This window comes from Aotus nancymaae, unplaced genomic scaffold (genome assembly GCF_030222135.1).
Source record: "Aotus nancymaae isolate 86718 unplaced genomic scaffold, 86718_ANA_hifiasm-v0.15.2.pri h1tg000020l, whole genome shotgun sequence".
Taxonomy (NCBI): Eukaryota; Metazoa; Chordata; class Mammalia; order Primates; family Aotidae; genus Aotus; species Aotus nancymaae.
This window is the reverse complement of record NW_026988432.1, coordinates 52,362,211-52,383,469: the sequence shown is the minus strand read 5'-3', so window position 1 is coordinate 52,383,469 and position 21,259 is coordinate 52,362,211. Positions and strand designations below refer to the sequence as shown.

General features: G+C 42.0%; 1 protein-coding gene and 1 pseudogene across 2 annotated transcripts in view; one reads left to right on the top strand and one right to left on the bottom strand.

Annotated features, from left to right (window-relative positions):
• The window catches only part of OSBPL1A (oxysterol binding protein like 1A), a 242,792-nt gene extending 228,465 nt beyond the window's left edge, over positions 1–14,327 (bottom strand). Inside the window, exon 1 of one of the 2 annotated variants that reach the window (XM_012445007.3) lies at positions 14,160–14,327. The gene's annotated coding sequence lies outside the window, so the exon portion shown is untranslated. The remainder of the gene's footprint in view (positions 1–14,159) is intronic. The other variant, XM_064379326.1, reaches the window with a different exon arrangement.
• LOC110568933 (serine/arginine repetitive matrix protein 1-like) lies at positions 13,832–19,099 on the top strand (annotated as a pseudogene).
• Positions 19,100–21,259: the final 2,160 nt, after the last annotated feature.

Below are 21,259 nucleotides of genomic sequence, written 5' to 3'. Positions count from 1 at the left end.
TGGAATCCTCCCCAACTCATGTTGAGACCAACATCATCCTGATATCAAAACCTGACAGAGACACAATTAAAAAAGAAAATTTCACACCAATATCTATGATGAACATGATGCAAAAATCTTCAATAAAATGCTGGCAAACCAAATGCAACAGCACATCAAAAAGTTTATCCATCACGATCAAGTAGGCTTCATCCCAGGGATGCAAGGCTGGTTCAACATACACAGATATATAAACATAAGCCATCACATAAACAGAATGAAAGACAAAAACCACATGATTATCTCAATAGATGCAGAAAAGGCCTTTGACAAAATTCAGCAGCGCTTTATGCTAAAAACTCTCAATAAACTAGGTATCAATGGAATGCATCTCAAAATAATAAAAGCTATTTACGACAAACCCACAGTCAATACCATATTGAATGGGCAAAAACTGGAAGCATTCCCTTTGAAAACTGGCACTAGACAAGGGTGCCCTATCTCACCATTCCTATTCAACATAGTATTGGCAAGTTTAAGCCAGAGCAATCAGGCAAGAAAAAGAAATAAAGGGTATTCACTTAGGAAAAGAGGAAGTCAAGCTGTCTATATTTACAGATGACAGGACTGTATATTTAGAAGACCCCATTGTCTCAGCTCAAAATCTCCTTAAGATGATAAGCAACTCAGCAAAGTCTCAGGATACAATATCAATATGCAAAAATCGTAAACATTCCTATATACCAATAATAGACGAACAGAGAGCCAAATCATGAGCAAACCATTCACAATTGCCACAAAGAGAATAAAATACCTAGGAATACAACTAACAAAGGATGTGAAGGACCTCTTCAAGGAGAACCACAAACCACTGCTCATGGAAATAAGAGAGGACACAAACAGATGGAAAAACATTCCATGCTCATGGTTAGAAAGAAACAGTATCATGAAAATGGCCATACTACCCAAAGTAATTTATAGATTCAATGCTATCTCCATCAAGCTACCATCAACCTTCCTCACAGAACTGGAAAAAAACACCTTAAATTTCATATGGAACCAAAAAACAGCCCACATAGCCAAGACAATCCTAAGCAAAAAGAACAAACCTGGACGTATCACGCTACCTGACTTGAAACTATACTACAAGGCTACAGTAATCCAAACAACATGGTACTAGTACCAAAAGAGAGATATAGACCAATGGAACAGAACAGAGGCCTTGGAAGTAATGCCACTAATCCACAACCATCTGATCTTTGACAAACCTGACAAAAACAAGCAATGGGGAAAGGATTCCCTGTTTAATAAATGGTGTTGGGAAAACCGGCTAGCCATGTGCAGAAAGCTGAAACTAGATCCCTTCCTGACATCTTACACTAAAATTAACTCCACATAGATTAAAGATTTAAACATAAGACCATAAAAACCCTAGAAGAAAACCTAGGCAATACCATTCAGGACACAGGCATAGGCAAGGACTTCATTACTAAAACACCTAAAGTAATGGCAACAAAAGCCAAAATAGACAAATGAGATCTTATTAAACTTAAGAGCTTCTGCACAGCAAAAGAAACATTAGAGTGAACTGGCAACCAACAGAATGAGAAAAAAATTTTGCAAGCTACCCATCTGACAAAGGGTTAATATCCAGAATCTGCAAGGAACTAAAACAAATTTATAAGAAAAAAACAAACAACCCCATTAAAAAGTGGGCAAAGGATATGAACAGACACTTTTCAAAAGAAGACATTTATGCGGCCAATAAACATATGAAAAAATGCTCATCATCACTGGTCATTAGAGAAATGCAAATCGAAACCACACTGTGATACCATCTCACACCAGTTAGAATGCAGATCATTAAAAAATATGGAGACAACAGATGCTGGAGAGGATATGGAGAAATAGGAACACTTTTACACTGTTGGTGGGAGTGTAAATTTGTTCTCAACCATTGTGAAAAACAGTGTGGCGATTCCTCAAGGATCTGGAAATAGAAATACCATTTGACAGAGCAATCCCATTACTGGGTATATATCCAAAGGATTATAAATCATTCTATTATAAAGACACATGCACACGTATGTTCATTGCAGCACTGTTTACAATAGCAAAGACCTGGAACCAACCCAAATGCCCATCAATGATAGACTAGATCAAGAAAACGTGGCACATAAACACCATGGAATACTATGCAGTCATAAAAAAGATGAGTTCATGTCCTTTGCAGGGACATGGATGAATCTGGAAACCATCATTCTCAGCAAAGTGACACAAGAACAGAAAACCAAACACTGCATATTCTTACTCATAGGTGGGTACTGAACAACGAGAACACATGGACACAGGGAGGAGAACATCACACACGGGGGTCTGTTGAGGGGGCTAGGGGAGGGATAGCGGGGGGTGGGGAGATTGGGGAGGGATAACATTGGGAGAAATACCTAATGTAGGTGATGGGGGGATGGAGGCAGCAAACCACCACGGCATGTATATACCCATGTAACAATCCTGCAAGATCTGCACATGTACCCCAGAATTTAAAGTATCATAAAAAGAGCAGCGGTCGGAGGGGGGAACAGAGCCAGTTAAATTTCAGCAACACAAGGAAAAATCAACAACTCATGTTGCCCTGTGCCGAAAGCCCATAGGTATCAGTTCAAGACAGGCATTTGAATTAAAAATATTCTTAAAGCAATTTGGACATTCTCTCACATTCAAAGCAATTTGACACTACATGCATCAAAACCAGTTAGTCTAGTTGTGCAGCCCAAGCATACTCTAAAGATTTTCTGACTATGAAACTTCAAACTTAACCCAATAAGCAATACCTAAAGGATAAATTCCAAAATGCTAACAGGTATTTTCACTGCTTTTCCCTTATAATCTTTATAACTTTAGACAGGAATGGCAGGAGTGGGGAGGAGACTGCCACCTTCTCTTATCTCCTTTTAGAAATGAGTTAATAAAAATGAAGTATAGGCCAGACATGGTGGTTCACATCTGTAATCCCAGCACCTTGGAAGGCCAAGGCAGGTGGATCGCTTGAGTCCCCGGAGTTTAAGACCAGCCTGAACAACCTATCAAGACCCCATCTTTTCAAAAAATACAAAAATTAGTTGGGTGTGGTGGCATGTGCCTGTAGTCAGCTACTCAGGAAGCTGAGATAGAAGGATCACTTGAGCCGGGGAGGTAGAGGCTACAGTGAGCCGTGATTGCACCACTGCACTCCAGCCTGGGTGACAGAGTGAGATTCTATTTCAAAAAAAAAAAAAGAATAAATGAATCAAGTATACCTGTAAAACTTACCTCTATAAACAAAGTATTTTCTAACTATTAAAAGCAGAAAACAGTAAAAAATATATACTTTTTGAAATATATATACATTTTCTGAAATCTATAGATTTTTGAAATCTATATATAGATATCTCCTGCACTGCTGGAGTGCAGTGGCACAATCAGCTCACTGCAGCCTTGACCTCTCAGGCTCAGTTGATCCTCTCAACTTAGTCTCCCGAGTAGCTGGGACAACAGGTGCATATCACCATGCCCAGAGAATTTTTGTATTTTTTTTTGTAGAGACAGGGTTTCGCCATGTTGCCCAGGCTGGTCTCGAAACTTGGGCTCAATTGATCTGCCTGCCTTGGTCTCCCAAAGTGCTAGGATTACTGGTGTGAGCCACCATGCCCCGCCCAAAAATATTTTTTATGGCAAAATACTTTTCCAGTGGCTCTAACACCCAGGCAAAATAGCACAACTCCAAATATATCTGTAATTTAAAAACTGAGAAAACCTCCTAAAAAGGATAGCAATACTAATTAGATCATTATAATAAAATGATCTTTATATTCCTTTCAGCTACACTACAAAGAAAGAAACTACTAATACAATGTTTCAAACAAGGAATAAAGCCATTCATCACAATTTTTTTTTAAAAGAGATGGAGACTCGCTTTGTTGCCCTGGCTGATCTCAAACCCCTGGGCTTAAGTGATTCTCCATCTTCACCTCCCACAGCGCTGGGATTACAGCCATGCACCACTGCACCCAGACCACAATTTCTTTTCTCATCCAAGAATCATCCACTAAATGTGGACTGAAAGTCCACTACTGTCTATGTAGACCTGCATATCTAGAATGCCCATGAGTATCTGAAACCTTAACCCTCAGGTGAACGTTCAGGTAGTTATCCCACCATCAGGTGTCCAACATGACAGCCACCAGAAGCTGCAGTTTCCCTATCGCCAGCAGGCCTGTATCGCCTTCCCTAATTCTCATACCACACAAGTAGATGAATCAATACCCAATGACTTGAAGGCTTGCCACATTCTAGGCATTGTTCTAACCTCTGATGACACTAATGAATAAAACCAGGCCTCACACTAGGAGAACTTTTAAATGTTGTAAAGAAGACAAGTTTACAAATAAATTACTATCCACATTTCTGGAGAGAGGTCTGACTTGCTTTCTCCATCTCCAATATCAGCTAGAGCCTCTTGATAAGCCCTCATGGCAACCTGCCACAATATGTGAGTCTGCAAGTATTGGTGTGGTCATTTCTTTGGCTGTCCCTAGACTAGACTGTAAACTCGACTGGAATAAGAGCCTCATGTCTATTCTGTTTCCCTATTATACCCCTAACAAGGTGCATAGAACATAGCAGGCAACCAAATATCAGTTAACTGGATGGATGGATGGATAGATGGATGGATGGTGACTTAGTCCTTTGAAAACAAAGCAATCAGGTCTCCCGATAGGAAATTCTACAAGCAATGCCTTACAAAAGGTATATGTTTTTTTCTAATAAGTCACAGGAAATACGTTTTTAAAAATTTATACCGCCAGGCACAGTGGCTCACGCCTGCAATCCCAGAACTCTGGGAGGTTGAGGTAGGTAGATCACCTGAGGTTACGAGTTCCAGACCAGCCTGGCCAACACAGCAAAACCCTGTCTCTATTGATTACAAAAATTAACCAGGTGTGGTGACAGGTACTTGTAATCCCAGCTACTCAGGAGGCTGAGGCAGGAGGATCACTTGAACCTGGGAGGCAGAGTCTACAGTGAACTGAGATCACACCACTACACTCCAGTCTGGGAGACAAGAACAAGACTCCATCTCAAAAAAAAAGAAAAAAGAAAAAAAAATATATCAAAAATAATACCAAAAAAGGGAGAAACTGTTTAAAACACACACCCCCAGATTATTTAGGCTGATAACTACTTTCTTAATATAATGCCTCTTTAATTTGTAAACTATTTAATTTCCATTAATTTCTGACTAAAAGTTACCTTTAGAAGAAAATTCAAAATTGATTTTTTAAAGAATCATCCAAATTCATATGTTGAACAGATTTTTTAAAAACATTCTTCCAAATCATGAGAGCTTATTCCAGAAAAGCGCTTTGTCCCTGATATTTAAGCCAAAAGAAGATAAGCATTCCCAAATGCAGCTGGTCAAAATGGATTGCAGTCACATTCTATCACTGAACATGGTATTTTTCAAGACCACTTTTCAGTTGCTCTTATCACATTCACGCAATTCCAAGCTCTGTTTTTCAACTAATGAGATTTTCATGGCCATAAGAATGTTTTCCAGGAAATAACTAGATGGAAAACATTTTAAGCTTCAAAATTAAGAGACAGGAGACCATTTTTGCCTTATGTTTTCTCTCCTCCAAAGTCCACTATGGAAAGCTAGACTTTTAATTTTTAAATTCTTTTGTGGAAAGTAAATTTATATTTTGTTGCCTTATAAAGATCATAAAATTACTTACACTAGTGACAATACTTGAGAGTCTATGCCACTGAATCCTCACTTATATAGTAGGTTAAGTTCTGTGGACCCAACAGTTCTGAGACATTGACAAAGATTTTAAAACTTAAAGTTCAAAGGGCAATGACTTGTTAAATTTTGCTGGAGTTTACTATTTTATAATTTGAACTGCTTGCTACTTTTCTTTACAATTCCAGCTTAATATCTACAGAATCAGCCAGGTGCAGTGGCTTATGCCTGCAATCCCAGCATTTTGGGAGGCCAGGGAGGGCAAATCACTTGAGACCAGGAGTTTGAGACCAGCCTGGCCAACATAGTGAAACCCCGTCTTTACTAAAAAAATACAAAACTTAGCAGGGTGTGGTCACCCACGCCTGTAATCCTAGCTACTGGGGAGGATGAGGTACAAGAATCACTTGAACCCAGGAGGCGGAGGTTGCAGTGAGCTGAGATCGCACCACTGCAGTCCAGACTAGGCAACAGAGTGGTTGTCTCAAAAAAAAAAAAAAAAAAAAAAAAAAAACCTGCAGAATCAAGTTAGAAAATTCCTAGAGAAATTGAAGATAATAAAATTCAACAATAAGAGCTAATTTACCTGAGTGCCAGAAACTGAAATGTGCCCTTTTTCAGTATAAAGTTCTTAAAAGTATTAGAAAAGTTAAAATTCAGACATCCAGGCTGAATTCTAGTCATACATATAACAATGTGCAATTGTGAATCTTTTTTTTTTTTTTTTTTTTTTTTTTTGAGACGGAGTTTCGCTCTTGTTACCCAGGCTGGAGTGCAATGGCGCGATCTCGGCTCACCGCAACCTCCGCCTCCTGGGTTCAGGCAATTCTCCTGCCTCAGCCTCCTGAGTAGCTGGGATTACAGGCACGCGCCACCGTGCCCAGCTAATTTTTTTTTTTTTGTATTAGTAGAGACGGGGTTTCACAATGTTGACCAGGATGGTCTCAATCTCTCGACCTCGTGATCCACCCGCCTCGGCCTCCCAAAGTGCTGGGATTACAGGCTTGAGCCACCGTGCCCGGCCGCAATTGTGAATCTTAAAACATCAGAAAAGTATGGGGGTTCCTCAAAAAATTAAACACAGAATTACCTATGATCCAGCAATTCTACTTCTGGGTATATATCCAAAAATACTAAAAACAAGGAATCAACCTAAATGTCCACTGACAGATGAATGGAAAAACAAAATGTGACATGTACAAGGCAATATTTATTTAGCCTTTAAAAGGAAGAATGGGCATGGTGGCTCATACCTGTGACCCCAACACTTTGGGAGGCCGAGCCAGGAAGATCACTTGAGGTCAGGAGTTCGAGACCAGCCTGGCCAACAGACCAGGACAATCCTGTCTCTATTAAAAATACAAAAATTGGCTGGGCATGGTGGCACATGCCTATAATCCCAATTACTAGAGAGGCTGAGGCAGGGGAATCACTTCAACCCAGGAGGCAGAGGTTGCAGTGAGCCAAGATCACATCACTGTACTTCAGCCTGGGTAACAGAGCATGACTCTATCTCAAAAAAAGAAAAGTCATTAAATTAAATTTTTAAAATTTCAAAACCTTAATGTATGTGTTTTTCACTTCCCATGCCCTTGCTCTCCAAATTTCTGCAGATTCAGGTAACTTTTTGGCCAGGTGCAGTGGCTCATGCCTGTAATCCCAGCACTTTAGGAAGCTGAGGCAGGTGGATCACCTAAGGTCAGGAGTTCAAGACCAGCCTGGCCAACATGGTGAAACCCCATCTCTACTAAAAACACAAAAATTAGCCAGGTGTGGTGGTGCATGCCTGTAGTCCTAGCTACTGGGGAGGCTGAGGCACAAGAATCGCTTGAGCCCAGGAGGCGGAGGTTGCAGTGACTGAGATTGTGCCACCGCACTCCAGCCTGGGTGACAAAGCAAGACTCTGTCTCAAATAAATAAATAAATGGAAATTCTGACATATGCTAGAACGTGGATAAACCTGGAATACATCACGCTAAGTGAAATAAGTCACTCATAAAAGGACACAATACTGTGTGATTCCACTTATATGAGATAGCTAGAACGGTTAAAGTCATAGAGACAAAACAGAATGGTGGTTGCCAGGGGCTGGAGAAGGGAGGAAGGAATAGGGAGTATTGTTTAATGAGAACAGAGTTTCAGTTTGGGATGGATGAAAAGGTTCTGGAGATGGACAGTGGTGACAGTGGTACTACAATGTGAATGTATGCAATGCCACTGAATCATACACTTAATAATGGCTAAAACAGGCCAGGTGTGATGGCTCATGCCTGTAATCCCACTACTTTGGGAGGCTGAGGCAGAATAGCCTGAGGCCAAGAGGTTAAGACCAGTCTGGGCAACACAGCAAGACTCCAGTCACTACAGGAAAAAAAAAAAAAAAAAAAAATTAATTAGCCAAGTGTCACAGTGTGCACCTATAGACCTAGCTACTTAGGAGGCTGAAGCAGGACTACTTGAGCCCAGGAGTTCAAGGCTGCAGTGAACTATGACCATACCACTACACTCCAGCCCTGGGCAACAGAATGAAACTCTCGTTTTAAAAAAACAACAACACCACACCAGGTGCAGTGGTTTACTCCTGTAATCCCAGCACTTCGGGAGGCCAAGGCAGGCAGATCACCTGAGGTCAGGAGTTCAAGACCAGCCTGACCAATGTGGAGAAACACCATCTCTACTAAAAATGCAAAAAATTAGCTGGGCGAGGTGGCATGCGCCTGTAGCTACTTGGGAGGCTGAGGCAGGAGAATCGCTAGAACCTGGGAGGTGGAAGTTGCAGTGAGACCGCACCATTGCACTCCAGCCTGGGCAACAAGAGCAAAACTCTGTCTCAAAACAAAACAAAACAAAAATCTGTAAACGGCAAATTTTATGTTACGTACGTTTTCATACAAAAAATCAGGAAGCATCTAAAATACGTTTTGCACAATTGCCAAATAGGATTTGTACTTTTTTTTTTCTTTTGGGACAGGGTCTGTCACCAAGGCTGGAGTGCAGGGGCATGATCTCAGCTCACTACAACCTCCACTTCCCTGGCTCAAGTGATCCTCCCACTTCAGCCTCCCAAGTAGCTGAGACTACAGGCAAATGCCACCATGCCCAAATAATTTTTGTATTTTTTGTAAGACAGGGTTCTGTCATGTTGCCCAAGGCTGGTCTCAAACTCCTGGGCTCAAGCCATTGGTCTACCTCAGCCTCCCAAAGTGCTGGGATTACAGGCATGAGCCACTGCATCCGGCCAGCATTTGTACTCTTAATAAAGACAAAGGGAGCCTAATTATTCAAAAATTACTAAAAATATATGTTGTGGCCGGGCACGGTGGCTCAAGCCTGTAATCCCAGCACTTTGGGAGGCCGAGGCGGGTGGATCACGAGGTCAAGAGATCGAGACCATCCTGGTCAACATAGTGAAACCCCATCTCTACCAATACAAAAAATTAGCTGGGCACGGTGGCACGTGCCTGTAATCCCAGCTACTCAGGAGGCTGAGGCAGGAGAATTGCCTGAACCCAGGAGGCGGAGGTTGCGGTGAGCCGAGATCGCGCCATTGCACTCCAGCCTGGGTAACGAGCGAAACTCCGTCTCAAAAAAAAAAAAAAAAAATATGTTGTGATTAGTTTTTAAATTATCAGATACTGATTTTATGACTGCTGTAACATTAACATAATATTTGAAATACACTGTATGCTAGAAATTTGAATGAGAAAAATTAAATGTGTCTATGAACGAAAACATCCTATAAACTAAATCTTAAAAACATAAAAACCTGCACTGCGCTTAGCCCTGCACTCCAAAGTAGTTAGCTGCCTTCTTTATTAGACAGGGTCTCAGTCAGTTGCCCAGGGTGGAGTGCAGTGGCACAATCACCGCTCACTGCAGCCTCAAACTCCTGGCCTCAAGCAATCCTCCTGCCTTGGCCTCCTAAGTAGCTGGAACCACAGGTGCACGCCACCCTACCTGGCTAATTTTTATATCTTTTATAGAGATGAGGTCTGGCTATGTTGCCTAGGCTGGTCTCAAACTCCTGGCCTCAAGGAATTCTCCTGCTTTGCCTCCTAAAGTGTTGGAATTACAGGCATGAGCCACATCACCTAGCCTGTAGTTAGCTGCTGAATGGTGTGTTTTCTCCTGACATTATATTCTTTTAATACCAGCAAGGTATTAAAGACTAAAGTAACTACATAAAGACATAGCAATGGCAAAAAAAAAAAAAAAAAAAGACATCTTTGCTCTATGATTAGTTAACAATCAGTGATTTTTCTGGTGCAATCATATAACTATGTGTATGTAGATGTATATACATTATACTACACATATCCACAGATACACATATTATATATGAAGAAAACTATGACACAAACAAATGCATTTTTTGCTTGTTTTAGAAATTGAACATTGGTAGGCAAATTCATATTTAATCTAACACTCTTGATTCTAGAGCTGAAACAACTGAAAAGCCCAAAGGTAAAGTTACTCACCAAGTGTTAACAGTAGAGTCACGGCCAGAATGTATAAGGGGGGAAATAATGCTATGTATTTTATAAAATTCGATTCAGCTGCAAAAGTTAAAGGCCACTGATTTTAATTAATGTTCCTGTGCAATCACTGAGGAAGTTGAATCTGAATTACAGTTTGAGTGCCTCATTTTAAAAAGCTTTAATTATGGCCGGGCATGGTGGCTCACACCTGTAATCCCAGCAGTTCAGCAGGCAGAGGTGAATGGATCACGAGGTCAAGAGATCGAGACCATCTGGCCAACATGGTGAAACCCAGTCTCTACTAAAAATACAAAAATTAGCTGGGCATGGTGGTGCGCACCTGTAGTCCCAGCTACTTGGAAGGCCGAGGCAGGAGAACTGCTTGAACCCGGGAGGTGGAGGTTGTTCTGAGCCAAGATTGCACCACTGCACTCCAGCCTGGTGGCAGAGTGATATTCTGTCTCCAAAAAGAAAAAAAGCTTCATTTATTAACGGAAAAGAATACCTAAAAACATGGCAATTTAAGGAAAACAGGAACAAATTATAAACCCTATTTTGGGAAGCACTCACCTATATTGTTTTAAGTTATAAAACAAAAATTTTAATCACTTAATTTTTAATTCAGTTAAACTTTTTCTCTAACTTCCTCAATAAGCCTTTGTGCCCTAATAAAAAGCATTCATCTTCTGGAGAAGAAATGATGGAGAATTGGCTATAATTGTAATATATCATCTTATGGTTTGTAAAGCACTGAAATCATAAAACGTTTATATCAAATTAATATTTACTTTGTATTTGATAAATTTACATTACCTTCTCTTATTCATACCCATTCCATACCCACGCTGACTAGGATGCCATACAGACATAATAAAAAAACCAACCCTATTGCCAGGTATTTTATCCACATTTGGCTGGAAATTCTAATGTTTGTTAAAATTAGTAAAAATTAACTAAGCTTCATAGTTTTGCTTACGAACTTGCTTAAAATAACTTCAGGTGCTATAATTTTAGCTGCTTTAACAATTAAGCACTAACCCCTAGATGCACCCGATTTGAATTTCAACTTGACAGATTCTGAAAACTATTAACTACTGTTTCCAAACAGGCCAGGTACCTAGGAGAAAAGAGCAGAGAAGTCTGTCTACATATTTCACAAATCAAGTTTAGTAATAAAAACACTAACAAGGAGGCTAACTGTTACCTTTTAATGATAAAATTCCCTAAATTTTAGAAAAGTGTATTAAAAATTTTCCCATTGTGATTATTTCACACTTGAAAATTATCCTTTAAACTGAATTAAACTCACGTATGATAATACTGACCATCAAAGAAATATCTCTTTAAAGAAAAACTTTAAGCACAAAGTAAAAACGTGGTTACTTTCCATTGTCACATGATAGGAAAATGTACAGCTAAAGACTGCTTTCACTATACAGTAATCTCCTATTTGCAGGCTGATAAATAAAAGTAAAGTGAGTGACCTAGTTTATCTTCTTAGTAATAGCATTAAAATTATTTCTTATACTAACCCACCTCATACAGCCCCCTTAACACTGACAGTACCGACACAGCATTAGTGGCAGAGGCCAGGTGAGGAAAAACATTTCTAGAGACCAAGAACATCACATAAGATACTTATATGACACCACAATCACAAATATACATACACTGTACAGAGTGCATGACAATGTCTTTTCTAAAACCTCATGAATTGCTAGTATAAGCTGGTGACTACAGTGCTAAAACCTGTCCTCTTTCTAGGAAATTCAGATAACTTGCTAGGTCATCAAAAAAGTTCTGATTGCCAAAGTTCAGACTCAGCTTGGAAGAAGTGACAAGGTTCTGAAGGATATCAAATTTCTCACACTTATTTGATATCATATTCTCTCTTCTCCACTAAGTTACTCGTTTGGCTGATTTCTACTTTCTGCCTACCACTTTTCTCAGTGAATATATACAATGTATAAAAGCTCAGCTTCCAGTAATGTCAAGAGGTAAGAAATTGACACAGTTCCAAATTTAAAATATTATGATCAGATATATAGATGTATCTCTAAGTAAAACAAAGCCACAAGGAAAAAATTTGTAGTGTATTAATATTTAACAGACATTTCGCCATGTTACTACTCAAAAAGGACTCGCTGTATTTTTCAATTTAATTGTTGGTTCTAAAACAGTATCATTTCCCCTTGTTTTGAGGAAATGGTGGGGGAGGAATTTTTTTTTTTTTTTTTTTTGAGACGGAGTATCGCTCTTGTCACCCAGGCTTGAGTGCAACGGCACAATCTCCACTCACTGCAACTTCTGCCTCCTGGATTCAAACGATTCTCCTGCCTCAGCCTCCTGAGTAGCTGGGATTATTGGTGCCCACCACCACGCCCGGCTAATTTTTGTAATTGTAGAAGAGATGGGGTTTCACCATGTTGGCCAGGCTTGTCTCAAACTCCTGACCTCAGGTGATCCACCCACCTCGGCCTCCCAAAGTGCTGGGATTACAGGCGTGAGCCACTGCACCCGGCCGTGAATACTTTCATAGAAATAATATCTACTGCTCTGAATCACAAGTTGGCTAGAACAATACATGCAAAAATGAGCAGCCTCCAAAGGGAGGAATTAGCCAGCCACCCGACATAAGTTTCTCCTGATTCGCAACGAGATATTTAGCAAGTGTCATTTTGATAAACAACCTTCACAAACTACTACACTGAGATAACAAATGTTTCAGATTAATCTACTCAATCTTTGGCAGTTAACTCCTATTTTGACTATCTGTTGCTCATTGCTGAAGGAGAGTTACAATGCTTGGGAGAAATGAAAAAGATAATAGTTAAATTTTAAGAAAGGAATGTTACTGTCAGTTTTCTCCTCTTTTCCCCCTACAAATTGTAGACAAAGCCCAACTAGTGGTTTAGAATTAGGGAATTAAAAGGTGGATTTTGTAACTATGCTGTAATTAAGAAATCTTCACAATTGCAGCTTAGGAGAGGGGGGTGTCAGAATTTATTTATACCTATCACACCGCTGCAAAAAATTTATTTTATCAGGGTTAGATTGCAAATAGTGCTACTCCTCAAAACAAATAATGCTGAGTAAAGACGTGAGGAGGTTCCAAACTCCAAACCCAGAATGCACCTACTATAGGGCAAAGACTGAAGTTTTCAGGGAATACACATCACTGATTGTAAAGCTGATTTAATTGTATTAACTATTCACAGACACCCAATAGCCACGTTTGCAACATTCAAGCAGCCTTATTTAACGGTATCACACTGCCTGCAATTCCATTTCACAATACCGTCTCTCTTAAAACGACAACTTGAACTGAAAACTAATATAAACTAAATCAGGATAACCCTATTCAATGCCTCCTGCCAATCATTAGGGCAGTGGGGAAAGTGAATTGTTAAAGTCTATTGTGCAGCTGCGCTCTCATTCAGTTTCAGAATCTCCCTTGGATATTCGTTCATGCTTGTCGAACTGACCACGCGGTACATTGAGAAACGGTCATATGAACAACGCGTGACTTCTATTGTGCATCAATCCTCCTATTCTGAGGAAATTAAGTCACGATGGACACACGAAAGTACCGAGAAGGCACGCAGCTGAAGATCTGGTGGGCGATGCATGCAGCACCAGCATGGTTGTGGCACCCGAGTGGAAGTGCAACAAATGCCAATGCCTAACTTCCTGCAGCCCCGGAGCAGCCAGCGGCCGCCGGGAAGCCGAGCTCCCCTGCAGCCCTGAGTCGCCTCGCCACGACCCATCCTCGGAGACGCACGGGACGCGAGCGCCCACCCCCAACCAGGCGCGGACAGACTCCCGAGAGCAGCCCAGAGGGAACCCAACAGCGCGGGAACCCATCAGCGCGGGAACCGGCCTCGAAAGCCAGGCGGGGACAGCCGCGAGAAACTGACCTAAGCGGTCACCCGGGCTCCCAGAACTCCCGAGGCGGGGGCCACGACCGCAGGGCTTCCTGTCCGCCCGCCCCACGTCGAGGAAGCGCTTGTCACCGACTCTCGCTGGCACTCCCCGAGGACGCTCGAGCCTGTAACGTCTGTCTCCCGGGTCCCGGCGCCGGGACCCCGGCGGACCGCGAGGTAGCGCCGCCCCTCTCCGCAGCCCGCCCCTGGAACGCGCACCCTCCGGGCGTGCGGGCATCCGCCCGACACGTGACCGCAGCGGGACCACGCCCATATCCCGCCCACGCCCCGCCCCTGCCCGGCTTGCCCACGCCCCCGGCCTGCTCCTGTCCCGCCTTGGCCACTGGCGCCGGTTCCAGGTTTTGCCAACTGCTAGGGAGGCACAAAGCCTTCGCGCTCCTCCCACTACACCCCGGGAGAAGAAGGGGGCGGGCCCTATACCCCGACACTACTAGGAGTCGCCCGTGTGAGCCAGTGGAAGACCCCCGTCCCCAAGCAAAATATAAGTCCTGGGTTACTACTCTGGAAGTTTGTCATTAAGCAATACATCACCCAGCTGCTCAGATTTTTTTTTTTTTTTGCTTTGGCCGCAACTCCACCTGTGGGAAATTGGCAGTGTAAATTAGACAATTTACAAAAAACACCTTCTTTTCCTTTCACATGTCAAAGGAAGCTCTTAAAATGCCTTGCAGGTGTAACCATTATAAAATGGATATGCGTGAGACAAAGATTTACAAAATTTCGTCACCTCCTCCCCTCATCAAATAATCTTAAGGAGCTCCCCTCTTCGGATTCCATGCACAAGGCATCTAGCTAGAGGAGTTAGCACAGAGTCTATAACGTGAATTACGCCGTTTTTTTGTTTTTTGTTTTTTCTTTTTTTGAGACAGGGTCTCACTCTGTCTCCCAGGCCGGAATGTAGTGGCGCGATCTCGGCTCACTGCAGCATCGACTTCCTGGGTTCAAACGATCCTCCGTCCTCAGCTGGACTACCGGCAGGTAATCCAGGGACTGGGATTACAGGCGCGCCCCACTACACCCGGATAATTTTTGTAATTTTAGTAGAGACGGACTCTCCCTATGTTGCCCAGGCTGGTCTTCAACTGCTGGGTTCAGACGGACCTCCTGCCTCGGCCTCCCAAAATGTTGGGATTACAGGTGTGAGCCACCCCTCGCAGGCCACAACTTTGCTTTTCAAAATCATTTCTGCCTAACTAAAAAGACAGGAAATTACAAGCATACGGAAACTGATTTCTACTTTCCTGAATTTTCCAAATGTATTTAATGAACATGTTCTTTTGCAATGAAAAAGTAATAAATAGGTACGATTTTTAAAAGGACTATAGTTTTTCCATCTAGTCTAGAAGCATGTACTGAGAACCTATCATAGGTCGTTTGGTCTTTGTGATATGTGTGAAACATGATATGGCAGATCTTTTGAAATGTTTTTGGAGACCACAAGCAATCCTGTTGGTGTATCTCAGGCTGGCATCATCTTTTATTAACAAAGCAGGCACTTGACTAGCACAATACTTCAACTGCAAAATATGTGGTAGCTAAAGCAGTCGTATTTGTCTTGGAAAGAAGAAACCTCAGGGCTTATTGTCTAAGGATATTAAACCATCTTATTTTTTTCTTGAGACGGAGTTTTGCTCTTGTGCAGTGGCGCAATCTTGGCTCACTGCAACCTCTGCCTCCCAGGTTAAAGCAATTCTCCTGCCTCAGCCTCCCAAGTAGCTGGGACTACAGGCGCATGCCACCATGCCCAGCTAATTTTTTTTATTTTTAATAGAGGCAGGGTTTCACCATGTTAGTCATTCTGGTCTCAAACTCCTGACCTCCGATGATCCACCTGCTTTGGCCTCCCAAGGTGCTGGATTACAGGTGTGAGCCACCACGCCCAGCCTTGAGTCATCTTCATAGCCAAAATAAAACTGCTGAAATAATGACTGTAACATTGACTATTGAAATAATGCCAATAATAATTGGCTACTGAAATAATTTTCCACGATTCCATGAAAGCCTTTATTCGCTCTGTGATGATTTAATTACCTAAATTCACAACTTGCACTTTGCAACTCCCTTCTTCAGTTTGTAAGTGGAAAACAGATTGCAGTCAATAGGGGGATGAAGTATTAATCTCTACAATTATCAATAAGAGAAGTTCTAATCTTGATATCATTACTACTTGGACTGTATTTTTATAGGACTTTACTTGCTATTTCCATAAAATATGCAGAAAAGATATCTCATTGGCATTTATATTATTGACAGCTAGTACAGGTAAAAACACCATGGTGGCATAACAGAATTCATTATTCTAGAACACTGCTGTCCAATGGAACTTCCTGTGATGATGGAAATGTTCTATAATTCTACCTTGTCCAGTACAGTAGCCACTAGCCATGTGTGGCTATTGAGCACGTGAAATGTGGCCAGTTTAACTAAAGGTTTCGATTTTGTTTGTTTGTTTGTTTAGGACAGAGTCTTGCACTGTTGCCCAGGATAGAGTGCAGTGGCATGATCTTGGCTCACTGCAACCTCAGCCTCCTGGGTTCAAGCAATTCTCCTGCCTCAGCCTCCCACGTAGCTGGGATTACAGGTGTGTGCCACCACGCCCAGCTAATTTTTTGTAGTTTTATTAGAGACGGGGTTTCACTATGTTGGCCAGACTGGTCTCGAACTCCTGACCTTTGTGATCCACCACCTCAGTCTCCCAAAGTGCTGGGATTACAGGCATGTACCACCACGCCCAGCCCGGTTTCAATTTTTATTTAATTTAAGTTGAATTTAAATAGCTACATGTATATAGTAGTTACTATATTGGGCATTGAAGTTCTAGAATAACAAAACTATCACTAGATTGTCCCCAATAATATCATACTCTATTCTGAGAAACATTTGGCAGAAATAGAACCTCTGGAACTAGTTAATAAATATTTTCCTTCATATTCCTCTCTGAGCTTTAGGGGGATAGATATTTTAATTTTGCATATGCGGCATATTAAAGTAACAATATAATCCCTATGTATGTCAGTAGGAATTGCAATGGAAGCTCTGACTGGTTGGGAAATAGATTTGGGAGTAACTAACCCCTAGCCCTGCCATTCTCGGGCCTGCCTGACCCACACTGAAGTGAACCGTGTAACTTTAGACCAGGATGGGCTTCATCAGAATTGCTCATTGCCTGCTTCAGACTGAATTCACCTTGGACTCTTGTTTCAGGAAACTTAGGAGACCAAATCTCTTTACTGCCATCCCTCTCCCCATATTCCAATGACTCCCTTCAGAATGTGATCCTCTCAGTTTATAGCACCTAATGTCTGCGTCCTTGCCGTTTTGTCTTAAGCCTGAGACATCCCAGAATGCACTTAGTGTACTGCATGTTTTAAAAACACTCCCCTGGTGCCAATGTGACTTTGAAGTGTTGCAGGAACACACTAAAGGCTTAAGTCTTATTAAAAGGAGGATTTTATGGACTGAGACTTTGGGGAGGGCTTTGAGTAATTACTGCCTGGAATACTGAAAAGTAGGTCAGATGTCATCAGGCGAATGCAGATAAATTGTTGAGTTGGGGGAAATGAGTCATTCCCTTATACCTACATATGAAGGACTTTGTAGTTATTATTAACTCCAGACCATTAAAACTATGAGGTCATTGGGAGTTTTTCCTCTTAAAAGTGGTCTAAATTTCTTATTTGTCATTTGTGCCATTACATTCAGTTTATTTAATAACAGAAATGAATTGGTGTATTTTCAGATATTAAATTGTTTTCATCTAGACTTAATTTTGTACCCGTCTCTCTTTTCCTGCAGGTGTGACACATGGATGTCTAAGCAACTGCCTTCCAGCAGTGATTGATTTTGCTGGTTCCCCACACAAAAAGTTTGGAAGAGACCCTTATGTCGTAGTTTCTTGGTTGTAAGCAGCAAGCACTGATGCTGGCTAACTTAAACAAATAAGGAATTTATCACGCAGGCATCAAAGAAACAGCTGGAAATCTGGATTGGCAAAGACTGGATTAGGGCACTCTTGGGGATATGGGTAGTAGGAGCTAGTGTATAGTTTTTCCTCGGTGCCAACACTGGGAAAGAATATGTCCTGATTGTTTTCATTTTCCTATCCTTTTGTCTTTCTTCAGAAGAAGCAAAGTTGAGAGAAAGTCTGTCATAGCTTTTCCCATAAGGTATGTGGTCCTTGGGCAACATTTTCAACTCAACCTTTAGCCCTTAGCTTGCTTTTTAAAATTTTTTTGAGACAGGGGTCTTGCTCTGTCGCCTAGGCTGGAGTACAGTGGCATGATCATGGCTCACTGCAGCCTCGACCTCCCAGGCTCAAGCGATTTTCCCACCTCAGCCTCCCGAGTAGTTGGGACTATTGGCACGAGCCACCATGCCTAGCTAATTTTTGTTTATTTTTTTATAGAGACAGGGTCACACTATATTGCCCAGGATGGTCTCAAACTCTGGTTTGAACAGTCTGCCCACCTTGGCCTCCCAAAGTGCTGGGATTACAGGCATGGGCCACCTCACCTGGCCTGTCTTTCTTTCTTTATCATGAATATACCCTGTTTAGCCTGGTCAACATGGAGAAACCCTGTCTCTACAAAACAAAAATTAGCCAGGCATGGTGGCGTGGCCTGCAGTCCCAGCTACTCAGGAGGCTGAGGTGGGAAGATCACTTGAACCTGGCAGGTGGAGGCTGCAGTGAGCTGAGATTGTACCACTGCACTCCAGCCTGGGAGACAGAGAAGGACCCTGCCTCTTTCTCTCTCTCTCTCTCTGTCTGTCTGTCTCTCTCTTTCTCTCTCTCTCTCTCTCTCTCTCTATGTGTGTGTGTGTGTATATATATATACACACATATATATATTTGGGAGACAGAGAAGGACCCTATCTCTCTCTCTCTCTCTCTCTCCATATATATATATATATATATATATATATATATATATTTGGGAGACAGAGAAGGAGACTGCCCCCTCCCATACATATATGTATATGGAGATATCTATAATTGTCTGCTCAAGCAGTGTGCCTGGACAGTTACATGACCCCTTCTAGGAAGCCCTGAAAAGTCTGCCCTGCCCATTGCCCCTTTTTGAGGACTTCATTATGCAGCCTACAATTCTTTGCTCAGCTGAAGGAGCAACAGCAGGGCCTACCTAAATGGCACCTTTCTATTAGGCTTACCAAAGGCCTGGTAGATGTGCTCTGCCCAACAGGCAATCTCTATACTGAGCAGCATTGAACCATCTAGATTTCTCTCTGTGGTCGGTTTGACCGTGATGCACTCAAAGGACCATCCTTCGTCAAGGTAGATCCAAAAAGGCTCACAGAGGAAAGTAAGAGCAGAGAGAAAGTAGAAGCCATGGGATAACCTGAAGTAGAATGGAGAAAAGATGACCAAGAGCGGCAGAAGCAAGATCAGAGAGAGAATGACTGACACCCGAGTGTGGAAACATTAGGGTCGGGAGCAAAGGATGGCGCCCCCTGCTGACAGGTCCAGAATGGCTGGCTGCAGTTCCATCTTCCGCAGCAGCGTGATGTCTCTGCTTTTATGCCTCTGAATTGTTGCAATAAATTCTTACTATTTATCTGCTGTAACCTGAGTGTTTTTCTATGCCTTGAGTCCATAAAGAGCCTGATACACCATTACTACCCCCTTTTCTGTTCTCATTTCTCCCATTTTAATCTGTAACCAACAACCTTGTCGATACCTCCTTTCCTTCCAGTAGCCATCTCTTCAGGGTCTCAGGCTGTTCTTTGCTCTTCGGAGTCTTCTAAACTGCATCTCTTTTCCAGATCTCTACTAACCCCTATATCTCAGTCACCTGTCAGCACCGAATACAGGTCAAAGGCCCCATTCTCAATGAGTTACAATAGAAGGTGATTTTACTTCATTCACTGAAGTCACAAAGTTGGTCAAGGGAGGAAATCTCATGGGCTGGCAGTCTTCGTACCTAAATTGGAAGTATGGAGCAAATCACCGATTCCTGGAGGTTAGATTTGTCAGAGTTGTCAGAAATCATCTAGTTCAATCTCAAGGCTAAAGCCAGACTGTTCTCGACCACCTCAACCACATTAGGAAGAGGTCCCCTCCCCTCTGGCATGTGGCTGGAACTTTCCAGACTGGCTGACAGGTCACTACTTCACAGTGCAGCCCAACCACTTTTTTTCCAACATTGAGAACGTGGGGCCAGGCATGGTGGTTCACACCTATAATTCCAGAACTTTGTGAAGTTCAGGCAGGCAGATCGTTTGAGCCCAAAAGTTCAAGACCCACCTGGGCAACGTGATGAAACCTCGTCTCTACAAAAAATAGAAAAAAAAAAAAAAGCTGGGTGTGGTGGCCACACACCTGTAGTCTGTACAACTCATGAGGCTGAGACCAGAGGATCGCTGAGACTGGAGGATGCTGGAGCCCAGGAGGTCAAGGCTACAGTGAGCCATGATTGTGCCACTGCACCTCAGCACCAGAGTTAGAGGCTATCTGAAAAAAAAAAAGTTTAAAGACAATGGTCATGAGCTACCTCGATATTTCTTTTCCAGGATTATATTCCCCCATGTTTCAACCCATCTTCATGCTCCAGCTACTCATGGTAGTCTAACACAGTTAGACTAACACAGTTAGACTAACATAGAATTAAATAAATCACAATTGTTTCTATGAAACCAAAGAGGGTAAGGAAGTCTTAATACGTCTTATTTTAATATCAACTTTTCTAAACCTATGGCCTTTTTTCTGTACATATCATCTCTGACCTCTCCACTGCTCTCTGGTGGTAGATCATTTTCCTCACTTAACAGGGACCTAGAGGAAGGAGGTGGAGGAGTTAGATGGGAGAAAGATGCAGGGAATGCAGCAAAGAAGTTATACATTTATATACAAATTCCTGGCTTCATGTCATGAAGTTTATGATCTAATTTGGTAGGCAAAGTATACAATTGAAAACTCACAAAAAACGATAAGCCATACAGCCAAAAATGGTAAATAAAATTAATTCCAAAGGATTTAGGAGGACTAGAATAGAGAAGACATTTAGAAGTGGTGGTATTTACATTTAGCCTCAGCTTTGGATAGGAAACACCAGGAA